This window comes from Pezoporus occidentalis, unplaced genomic scaffold (assembly GCF_034315485.1).
Source record: "Pezoporus occidentalis ecotype Australia unplaced genomic scaffold, CSIRO_AGI_Poc_V1 ctg3, whole genome shotgun sequence".
Classification (NCBI taxonomy): domain Eukaryota; kingdom Metazoa; phylum Chordata; class Aves; order Psittaciformes; family Psittacidae; genus Pezoporus; species Pezoporus occidentalis.
This window is the reverse complement of record NW_026914940.1, coordinates 12843945-12856798: the sequence shown is the minus strand read 5'-3', so window position 1 is coordinate 12856798 and position 12854 is coordinate 12843945.

Below are 12854 nucleotides of genomic sequence, written 5' to 3'. Positions count from 1 at the left end.
GCAAATGGAGAACATTTTTATTTGATTTAAGAACTTGCCTTCTGTATCACAAGCCTCTTAAACTTTTAATTGTGTAAGGCTGAAGCCACACACCGGCATAGTGCTGATAGCAGGAGTGCAGGCAGCCCTGGCTGCGAAGGGAAGTGAACACTCTGAAATGGGCAGCCCTGATGGTGCGCAGAAAGCTGGGGAAAGGGCAGAGCACATCCGGCTGTTCTGATTTTGCATCTTTTGGAAATTTCAGATGCAAGTTCAGCTGCTTTGGAATTTTTTAAGCTGTCTCTTTCCTACCAGTTGAGTGTATGTGTATGCATCATGTGGTGCACTACGTATCTGGAGAGTGGGGCTCTCTCTTCTCTCCTTTACTGCCCAGCACTGTAGTAGCAGATGCAAAGTAGGATGTTGCAGTCACACATTTCCTTAGTTTTTCTTCCAATACTGATATCCTCATCAGAAAACAACATATCCGTGGCCATGTAGATGCCGAGCAGCCTTTGTATTTTATGGGAAGCTGAATATAACAGCTGAATATCCTCCTACTTTGGATGCTACCACTTTTTCAGATTGCCCCCAAACTTTTCAATAGTTGCATAATTTGTGGCATCCTTTTATCTTCATATGAATCTCTGTACCTCTGTGCTGAGTGAGTACAGATGGGTGGCTTGTTTCACCAGCCTTTGAAACATTTGCATGGGCCACTGCTGCAGCAGGTTTGAGTGATGGCTCAGAAGTGAGGGTAGAGTGACAGCTTGAAGTAGTGAAGCAGTTTCTGTCCTTGTCCTGCCTCTGCCCCTGCACAGCCGCACAGCCTCCATCTGCCTACAGCCAGGGCCAGCGACTGACAACTCAGCTTTTGGCAAATTTTCTGAGCTTCATCTCTTATAATTTTTGGCAGGTATTAACAACTAAGAGCTAACTGCTCCTCATGGACTCAGAAAACCTAACACTATCCTGATCCGAGCTGATGCTCGCTTTGTATTGTGTTGCTTGTGTAACACTGGGATACAGCAGGCATTTCCCTTCTCTAGAGTGTCAGGGAATAAGCAGAAAACCGACATCATCTCTTCCAGGTGTTGGTAAGCACACACTACATAAAGTGCAGCAAAAACCTCCCATCCCAATTATTCACCTTCTCCATACTTTCAATCCTAACATAGGAGCTGTGGAAAGAACCACATAGGCCCCAGGAGCTTCAGGAATCACACTTCCACAGACGAACAAGGCAAAAAACTTCATATGAAATATTGAACAGTCACCAGCAATCCCTGTCTCTTCACCATTATCCAGTTTAAACCCTCAAAACAGCTCTGCACAGCCTGGCTATCAGTACCCAGCATAACAGCCTTGCCAGAGAAGGTGCAAAGCCTCTTGTTTCCCACTGGCCGCTACCAGTTTGGCCAGTCGCAGGCTGGTGCAAGCAGCCCTCAGACACACAGCTGCTAAAGCAGGGTAGGAGTGAACTGCTAGTGCTAAAACCCACTTAGTTTTCCAGTCTTTGTTCAAGTGCACTTATAACAAATAATGAGGCTGTTTTGATTGCGGGACTGTTAACTGAATAAATAAGACCAGTAGCATGGCATGGATGGTGTGAGAGTATGTTCTCCCTGACCTGCTCATCAACAGAGCTGCAATTTTGAGGCTCAAGCTCTCTGCCAACCTTTTATCCATAAGTGTTTCTGCTTTTTTGTCATGTTTTTGGTTTTGTTTTTTTTCTGCATCTCTTCACTTATCAAATACATCTGCAGGATACCTGAACCCTTACCTAGGATAATAAATACCCTGTCAGGAGGTAGGTAATAGCATGGTGTAGTATAACATTGTTATGCAGCAATGCTGCAATGAAATACCTAGGCAGCATGTCAGAAACATTGTATTTATCTTTCTGTGGTACTTTTGCATCATTTGGGGAAAGGCCAAGCATGCCTGTGATGATGCGATGTTATCAGAGAACATTTCAACACCTATTTTGCACTGAGAGAGTTAACATTGGGAAAGGCAAGCAATTCTAACTCTAGCATCACCAAGTGATCCTGCACCTCTTCATTTGTGCTAGCTCAGCAAAACCAGCCTCTAACCTTGTTCAGACACTGTGGGCATCACCAGTGAGCTTAGGCTGAGCTCTGTTTCCCTCTCTTGTATCACTGCCTGGCAGAATATGACCTACTTTGCTCTCAATTCAGTGTGGAAACACAGCCCATCTCAGTGAAAAGCCTTAGAAGCACACACGAGACACATTTATGCAGGGGAAAAGACAAAAACTGCCCTTCTAGCAAATGCAGTAAGCACATAATCCTCCACATGATGGTGGCTTGCAACAAGCGCAGTGCAACAAAAGGCCAGCGCACTCCATCTCTTACCTCAGTTTCTTGCTTTTGCTTCTGCTAAATCCACATCACGTTCCCCATTAAGTTGGTAAATGCTCATTTCAGAGAAGCCCTTGCAGTTTTTTCAACATTTCCAAAAATAAGGCATAATCAGAGGGTTCCTCTTATGTAACATAAATATTTTAGTATCTTCCACATTACTGACTTGCAGGAAAAAAAATCAGACACACTCTTGGCTTCTTTCATTAGATAGCCTTGAGAAATATGATGCCGTATTGCCCATGTTGTCCTTCTGCATAACCATGGAATGATGCATTACCCATACCTAACCCTTTGGCAGGCTGATGCTTGGAAAAGAACACAAAAAATTCAAGTTTACACCTTACAACAGCTCCTATTGCTGTTTATCTAAACCCAGTTGTGCTGGCAATGTGTGTTTTCTGCATCACAGGCAGTACTTTTGATATTTCTATAATACAGAATTGTAATTTTTGCTGGATTCCTCATTCTATGTGACAGAGCTGTAAAAAGGAAATTCCAGATCCTGTGTGTCTTGTTCTACCCAGGCTGAGCACTGTGCCACGGAGAGCTCTCCTGGGGCAGAGATGATTTTCTCCATTGTAGCTAGTGTGGGGCTGTGTTTTGGATTTCTGCAGAACACAGTGTAATAACACAGAGATGTTTCTATCACTGCTGAGCAGTGCTTACAAATGCTTACAGTGCTTGACGAGAGTCAAGTTCTTTTCTGCTTTATTCTGCCCCACCAGTGAGTAGACTGGAGGTGCACAAGAAGCTGGGAGGGGACGCAGCTGGGACAGCTGACCCCAACTGGCAAAGGGATATTCCACACCATATAGCATCACGTTCAGCATATACAGCTGGGGGAAGAGTGGAGGGGGGACATTTGGAGTTATGGCATTTATCTTCCCAAGTAACTATTAACATATCATGGAGCCCTGCTTTCCTGGAAGTGGCTGAACACCTTGCCTGCCATTGGGAAGTGGTGGATGAATTCCTTGTTTTGCCTTGCTTGAGTGCACAGCTTTACCTATTAAACTGTCTTTATGTCTCACTTTTACTATTCTGATCCTCTCCCCATCCTACCAGGGGCTGTGGACCGCAGTGCGGGTGCTTAGCTGGTGGCTGGGCTTAAAAGACAGCACACTCTCACCATTCAATTTGTATATGAGTGTGCTTGTGCTTAAGTCAAGAACATTAGCTAATTTGGGAGTGCTGAGGGGAGGAGGAGGAGGAGGAACCCAGACACACACAGTGCCTTAGCATGGACCCAAGCTCTTGTTCATACAGTTAAGACAGATCTGGGGCTGATGAGGGCATAAACGTCACAGCCCAGCCCGCCAGTAGCTTATCTGGTTTTCCTTCCCACTTCATGTAAGCTTTGGGAAACAGGCACCCAACAGTGTTTTGCAACTTTTTCTTAACCTCATACTAAAGAAATGACCTGTGTATTAGTGGGGAAACTGTGATCTTTGCAGACACACTAGGCTTAATCAATACAAGCAAGGGTCACAAGTAGGAGACCCTTACCTTTGGCTGCAAGAGACACATTTTCCAGGAATGAGGAATAGATAAGGCTACTGGATAGCCAACCTCTCCCAGAATCACATTCCCCAAATCTCTGAGCGTACTTCAGGCAACTGCTTTCTTTCTACAGGGTTTCCAATTTTGAGGTAGCCCTTTCCTACGTGTCCGAGCCTCTACCTGTGCATGGAGCAGTTGCGCAAAGCGCTCACACAACAGGCTGGCCATGTCCATCAAGGGTCACCACGCATCCAAAAATCCTCTGTGCATCCACAGCACCAGCACTCACACATGTGCTGCCAGGTCAACCTTCTCCCAGGGGCATGGTATTTGGTGCATGTGCTGTTTGGTCATATGCAAAAAGCTCAGGAGGTCTCAAACATCAGGGAATAGACTGAGGAAAACCTGCCTAGGTTACACAGCAGTCCAGGACTGGACCCCAGGCCAGTGGGGTTTTCACTGCAGAGTCAGCAACAACAAAGAAAAGGTACCAAGTTGTGTAAGAAAACGTGCCTCATTAAAACACTTCATGTACATAACAGGATACCCAACACAGTCCTCGTTGTTCAAGAACTACTTGAAGTTATGTCAGCCTGGCATAACAAAGCTCTCCATTTAGTAGATATCAGGACTATTTAAGGTTCGTGATAACATTTACAGTTGACTTAATTTTTATTTGAATTGCATGCCAGAGATACCAGTAATATTTTGGCATTCTTGCCAAAGAAAAGCTTTTAATATTTACAGACTTTGAACATGCCAGCTGGCTGATGCTAAGAGTCTGAGTTCTCTTCAAAACAAAATTATTGGAGTCATTTGTGTAAGTCTCATTGACAGTTTACTTTAGCTTTTATTTCCAAGACATCAACATTAGCATCTATGATTTATTTTGCTGTCTTCTGTGGGGAAAAGGAAAGCCTTCACCTCTGTATTCATATTACCCTTTATAAAAATCAGCCAGCAATCACTTGGATCTGAGCTGTGTGCCATGTTTTGAACAAGATGCAGTTGAACTCCCAGGCACAAGGCCAGCAGATTGGGCCATCCAGGAAACACACATGATAAACCACCAACTACAAGCCAATACTCCAAGAAGTTTGGTCAATAGATTAGACAACACTAGGTCCCATGAAACATTTTCACTGGGAAATTTCATCTGTTGATGCTAGACCCTTGCTTCTTTTTACAGAATGATTAGATGACATGGCGTAACTTCTCTCTCCTGGTCCTTTTTCCCAGCTTTTAGCCCCAAATCTTGCTCCTAAAAAGCATGTAGCCCTGTCTCTGCCTGGGCTTCCTCATGTGTGTTGTGTCACTTTGTATTTTTTTTCTCCTACTCCTCACTTTACTTCAAATAACTCCCTTGCAAAACCTTCAACACACATGTTCATCTTTTGAGCAGACCCTGATTTTGAATGGTGGCACGAGCTCGTGTGGGTTCTGGTAATGCTTGTCAAAAAACCTGTCCATCATATGAGACAGGTCTAATGAAGGAAGCTGCTGGTTTGCTCTACCTGCAGTACTGTCACGTTCAACACAATTGTTACAAATCAGAATGAAAGAATTATTTAATTCATTTGATTGCAAACTACCGTGTATGATCTGCTTTAATAAAGGAGTGATTGGAAGTAAGGGAGTCAGGAGGAAGGTGGTTGTACCTTGTGCCTGGTAGCTGCCCAGAGGTGAAGCCAACCCTCCATGATGGGGAGATACTGCCTCCATGGGGAGTGATGGATATGCTCCAGCGGGAGAAGCCTCCAGAGAACACGGTCTTTTGGTGGATTTCTTTCTCTGTATCTTCGCAGTGCTCTAGATGACTAGTTCCCACTGTAAAGAAAGTACCTTTCTCTACAAAGAGTACTCCTTACTCTACGTATCTCTCAAAGTTCAGGACCCTGCTCTCTTCACATACAAATGCAGATATTTAGGGCATGAATTCATATTTCTTTTTGGATTTGCAACTCCTAAAAAGAAGTGTCGATTGAACCCTGGCTTAGTAAGGAAAAAAAAATAGTCATGTTCTTTTAGCAACAAAAATTATTTTGAAAATGCTTCTAGAATGACTTGTGAATATTCCAGTTTCTTCAACACATAGCGAGTACTATTACCGGTGCCTTGTGGAAATATCAGGAAATTATATTAAAGGAAGAAAAGAAAAGGCGGAGGAGGAAGCTGTATGTGAAAACATTCTTTCCCTGATCCATATCTGAATGCTCACAGTCAACAAGCTCTCAAGTCTGCACTTGAACCATGCATCAAAAGAAGCAGCCAATGTATTCTCTTGTCAAGCTTATTCCAAACAGATGCATAACAGCTGTGTACTAGCCAAGGTCATTTCAAAGGTGTTTACTTTGACTGCAAACTAGATTTGTCTCTCTTCACTCAGAGAAATTCAGTCAGCAATATTTGTAAACCAAGCATCATATGGCAAAGGTCTGACTTGAAGCTGATACTCACTGTTGGAGCTGGGAGCATGAAGCAGCTGCATAACAGTGATTATTTCCCGGGAGATGCTGACTGGGACTATATGAGGCTAGGCCTTAGGAAACATCTGTGGAGTAGGTTAGTGATACCTCCCAGGGAAATACTAGAGCCTCTTCAAGACTGTACTGCCTGCCCATGGGTGGCCTGATGCCTTCACTCATCAGTTCTGGCCTGGCTTCACGCTACTGCCCATGAGCAGACTCATCAACCGCTTCCTAGAAGAGAGAGTGCTGATACAGCTTGTTGCCAAGGCAAATGACACCTGAAGCAGCCTGAAATTAGTCTTGAATGTAGTCATTCTTAAGCTTTATCTGAGAATACCCTCAGCTTTGGCAGTCCAGCAGATCTGGCTAGATCACATCAGTTTCTTAGGAGGTGCAGACTTGTTCTGTGCTTCTGACACACCGTTCACAAAAGGTGTCTCACAATTCATGGTGGCCATTAGGTGATCAAAGGATATGCACCATGTCCCTACAGGCTGGAAAGACTCAGGGCTATGAAAATGAGAGGGTGCAGAGCTTGGCATAGGCAGCTGGCTGGACAGGAGACCAACTTCTGCCAGTACCAGTCTGTGTTATGCAACTAACCAGGGGCAAACCCAACACTGCTCTTTTAACTGAACCTGTCTTGGTCCTGTCTATTCACTTTATTTTCTTTTGTCCTTGTGTGCCACATCCATAATGTGAATTTCATTTTGTCTGCTTCTGTTAAATTTTTAGCATGCATTTGCAGTGTTACCAGGACAGTGTGCATGGCTCCTTTAGCAGGCAAATATTTTTCCAAATTGCTTGAGCTTTCATCTACTGTTTCTGTGATGACAGTGATAATGAATTAACAGTAGCACATCCTCTGTAAATAAGGACGGTCATCTTTGAATTATTGCATACGTCCCACATTATGACATTTTTATGTTTTGCAACATGAAAACAGAAGACCATCTAACTTACCTTAATGCTGCTAATGGAAGGTAAAATGAGTTCTTTGTAGTTAACTACCAGGTTCTTCACATTTCTGACCAAATACAGTACAGGACTTCATTTCCACTGTGGTACAGTAGCCACTAGCATTTCCCTGTATCTAATCAAGCAAGAAGTTAACCTTGAGTACCAAACACAGAATCTATAAACTAAAAGCTAGAACTAACTTGATTCCCTGAAGGTCACAGAATTTAAATAGAATGGAGCAAACCCCTCTGAAAAGAAAACATTCTGCATTATTCCAGGCACATAGGCATATGTCTTTGATACAGGATTTCAAAATGCCTATTAACCCTTTCCAGATAATTGTTTTCAGTAGTAAAAGCTTTGAGACAAATCTGGCTGTGCTTATTCAGGGTTTAATCAAGGCAGGCCAGCAGCCCGGGGCAAGGATGTCATCAGACCTGTGCAGCAGCGAAGAAGAGAAATGGGAGTCTTTCCTTCTCCCTTGCATGAGCATAGAGGTTAACGTAATTCAATTCCTTGTGCTCCAGTAAATGGCGGAGGCAGAAAAGAGTCGCTCTGCAGGAGGGGAGGCAAGAGCAGATTCCCCTGACTGAAGAGTGCAGAGGCCTGGCTCATTGCATGGATGGAGTGTTGTGCTCGCTGGGTTTACTCCATGCCTCCACTCACCTCTCCTCCTTCCCACTCTGCCCACAATGGTACTCACAGCCGCAGTCCATCTACCCCATATAGAGCAGTGGGAATTCTGACTGCAAAAAGACTGCCAACTCAGGTCTTCTGAGATTCACAGGATAAGATTTGAAGAATATATTTAGCCTCGCTGTCATTTCTTTTTCCAGAACCTCATTTACAGACCAAATATTTACTGTTCTTCTTCATAAAAATTTGAGACATTTGAGATCCTGCACTCTGGTTTGCAAGAACTTGCTATGTTACCAGCATATATCCTTTAATTAGAGAGCAGTTAACACTCAGCAACTGATAACACATTACAGGGTCCAGAATAGCTCTAGGCAACAACATCTGCATCTAAATTTAAGTGTCTGAGCTCCCATTTCAGTCAGTGTATCTCTAGGGCTCAGTTCGGGTGCCTGAACATCAAGGTCCAATGGCGTTCAACAGAACATCTGAGACATCTGCATGGGGCTGGTGGATGTGAGCCAAAACTTGTGCACCCTGGAGAGGCAGCTGGATTTTCTCTGGGCTTCAGAAATGGCACTGGACACTGCAGCAAGCCTCCCCTGCCTTTCCAACAGGCAGTGCCAGAGGCTTCAGAGAAAAGCACAGTCTTCGATAAGCAGCTGCTTCAATCTTCCACCTCTGCAGTGCTGAATGGGAGAAGGGAATCTCTCTCTTAATCCACTTAGCAATCAATTTAAGACTCTCAAATATAATGTTTTGTGACCCATTGAATTTCCTCCTTGGAGCTGTAACTGCTGGCCTTGCTTTTATTCTCACATAGAGTGTTTCATCTTTCAATGAAGCATTCTGCGCTGCTTGTCTCAATTTCATCTCCCAGGCAGCTCCATGGTGAGCTTTGTGCTAGAAATGTAATCTCTGGGATTTATTGTAGTGCTGTTATCATAGGGGAAATACGAAACCAGTGTCCAACTTAATTAGAAGCACAATGAGATCCTGGGCATTGGCGAGGAGTTGTATCCATGTGTGAAGTCAATGGATCAACAGTTACAAATGACACTAGGTCTCTCAGACTGACCTGGTACCTCCCATTCAGAGTGTTCTTCTATTTGTAGTATTCATTACTAACCCCTCTGCTTTGAAGCATAACTGTACATTGAGCAAATGGAAATATTTCACTGGAATTTTCCATTTTAAAATTGGTTTCCTTTTTTATGCCTGAGGAACCATATGTTTTGGTCAATTATTTTAGTTTCAGGAAATGCTTTTAACATAAACATGACATTATGTACTTAGACTGTTTCCATCTCCTCCCTGTGCCACTCTGTTGGACTCCACCTCTGCACAATTTTCTGTACGTAAAATTCCATAGATAATTGCTTTAATTTTTATTCCCATAGAAATGAATTATGGTTTATAACAAACTGGAGCAGAACATTGTCTTTTCTGATGACCTCAAATCTATGCATGACAGTGGATGAAGCTAAAGAACAATTTGGCTCTGTGTGTCAGTTAACACTTCAGAGACCTGGATACTCTGTCTTTCTATCTATACCTGTGCTAGCCCCTTACACAGGCAAGGCCCCTCGCACTGTATGCCCCATCCCATATCACCTACTTTACCTAGTTTGGCTCTTTTCAGAATAAAATGGCAATCTTTCAGTCAAAATGGGCAGTACAAGAATTGGAAGTAATTTCCTGGTCATGCTTGGGACAGTCTTTGTCACTTAAAGTCAGCATAATTTTGATAGAGATTTCTTTGGGTGATGATACCCTTTTACTGTGAATCAGGTGTGCGCTGGTGGATTGATGGCGCAGTCTTTTCTTAGGGAGTTTGTTTCTAGCAGAGGGAGGGTGCATCAGGAAACCCAGTGGTGAACACTTACAGCATAACTTGCCAAGGGGAAAATTTGTCTTATTATTAATTAGGCATTGTCTATGCCTGCAGCAGGGACGTTGTGTGTTACCTGTGGTTCTTTCTCCACCCCATTTGATTTACATCTTTATAACATGTAATCTTTCTTTTAATGCTGATAAGCTCTTGACCTCAATATTTTGTAAAAATGAATTTCACCACTTAATTATACATTGTGAAAGACAAGACATTCATTTTCACTCTTTGTTTGTTTGGTTCAGAGTGCTTCTTGCTGGCCTGAGCGTGCAGGAACATTAGAAAATAATCTCTTGAGCAACCATTTCTCAAAATTTATGCCAACACTTGTTATTTTCTATCCTCCTATGTCACCTCTGGTTCATTAGAAAGTGTTCAGACACTGCAGTATTGCAGCAGAGACAACGCACCATCTCCCCATGTAGCATCACTTCTCATCTGCTAAGGTTTTTGAAATTATACCTTCAGCCAGCCTTGACTGAAGTGTTAATTGCTGACTTCCTCAACCCCAGTTAAAATTATTCGTCCTCGAACCTTCCCACAATTGTATCATTTATTCAGATTTTTTAAAAGAGTTTAGAGCAAAGATAAGAGGATAAACCAAACCCCCAAATGAAAGTAGACAAATTGGGTTGTCAGTGGCATTTTCTATCCTTTACCAAAGAGTTCCACGTGCTTTGTGGTATAAACAAATTTTAATTGAGTAACAGTTTGTTATTTCAGTACTGAAAAATCCTCTCCCAATTTGGGAGAGAAAATGCTCTGGTAATTCTTATTAAAACCAGTCTACAAACCACCAAGGCCAGAGGCCTTTTCTGATTGCACTTTTAGAGTAGCCATCTGGACTTCCTCTGGAGATTTGAGCTTGAGCATGATCTCTATTTTTTACACTCACTTTGCAGAAGCACACCCTGTCCAAACAATCCAAGACCTCAGGTGCAGCTGAGCTAATGAACTACATGCATTGATGTGCTTGGAAGGGTCTCTTAGGAACCCCTTGTTAAAATTCTACCACCAGCCCAGAGGCAGGAGGGGTAATATTCCTCCTCTACTGAGGTCCACCGGACTCGTGCTAAATCAGCCCTGCCAGAGTTGACTTATCCCTCATGCTCTTAAAAACCATCTGAAGGAGAAACTGTTTTCCTCTGTAGTTACTTGTTCTACTTAGGCTAGACCTGGAGTTTACCAGGTGCAAATATCGTGTATTTATTTTGTGATGCCTGTTATTGACCAGTATTGGCAGCACAGTGCTTGCAGAGCAGAAGTGTGCAGAAGTCATTTAGTGATATTAATCATGTTAGCATCTGAAGCAGTCTCCTATGCCAGTGATTTCATATTTGGAATAGGAAGATTATAAGTGTTTTGGCAAGGGGATAATTAGCCAGAAAGTGGCCTCTTTGTCATTACAAGACTGATCCAGAGGACCATTCACATGAAGGAAAAATATTCCCATTGGGTCTAGAAGGCCTGGGCCAGGTGCATGTAGACCCTCTGACAGACTGCAAGTGCATACAATGGGGCAACACACTCCATGTCATCCTCATCACAGCAGCTGCATCTGCATTTTAAGCCATCACAAATGCAAATCAATTTGGATTAGGTTAGCCTCAGTGCAGGGGCTCAAACTAGCTTAAATTTTACACATTTGCCGCAGGCTGAAATTCCATGTGCTGCCAGTAGTTGGGGGTATGAGATGCTACTTTGGCACCAGTGACTTTGTGTGAGCCCAGAAAGATCATCAGAAACCTCTCATGTCTTCCTAAACCAGGGAGTCTCAAGCTGATTAAAGAGTACCTCCAAAAGACCAAGTGTCACCACAGTAAGACATGTCTCGCCCCAAGTTGGAAGGTTAAACCTGCATTATTTTTTTGTTTTATATTTTTATGCCATGATACCAAATTCGGTTTGAATTCACTCTCGTTTTTACCATCTTCTTCTTCTCCGATGTATTTTCAAGAGCATTTTAGTTTTCCAGTCTTTCCCCTTCTGCTGTTGTCATCTCTCTCCTCAAGTCTTCTGTCCTATAAGTTCTGTCAGGCTGAATCCCAGCTTCAGTTACCCAGTATTAGCATTGCTACCTAGACCGACTCCATTGTGTACTGATGACCTGAAAAGTGCATACAGGGGATAAAGCTTTCCAATGGTACAAAGCTGGCTGCAGGACTCCTATCAATACAAATGAGGAAATAACTATGTCCAGAAGGCAGTGGATACGGTATCAGCCAAGGGAAGAGCAGAAGTACAAGCAGGAAATTGAGCAAGACCAAAAATGATAGGTTAAAACCTGGGGTAAGTAAACAGGGTGGAAAGATCTGGAGATTTGGATCCAGACTGGTAAGGAAAGCCCCATTCGGAGGGAGGAATTCAGAAACCCAAGGGAGTTGCTTGGGCACTGGACACTTGGGCTGGGAAGAACCCAACAGCCCAGAATAGGATTGACAGCATTGGACAGAGGAGGACGGAGGTGGACAGACCACAGACTAGCCAACATGAACAACAGCAAGAACACCATGTTCGACACTGTGCTTCCTCTGTGGAATTAAACACCTCCCTTCTGCCCTGGGACACAGCGCTGGCATCCATGGCCAGAACTGCTGCCTGCACGTCAGCAGCTGTGGGTCCTGGGCATGGATGCTGGAACACATTGTTTGTTAACAAAACAATTTTGTCCAAGCCAACTGAAACCCAATATTTCATTTTAATTTTTGCTCAGTAGAAAAACAATTCTATTTTTTAAGGAAGTTGGTATTTTCACCATAAAATGCTTCTATTTTGCCAAGAAAATATTTGTTACTAGATCATTCCAACTGCAAATTCCTACCCTGCTAGGGCCCAAGTTGCTGTAACAAAATTCACTCTGTCAGGATATAGATCTGTTAGGTCACAGCTACAAATAAATACATATTTTAACTCAGAATTTTTCTTGAGAATCAAATCCTGTAATACAGTCCTTTCCTACAGTGTTTGACAATGCATATGATTTTTAGGTGGAAGATAAGAGTGAGTCATAACTCAGCTCTCACTTGTATGAGA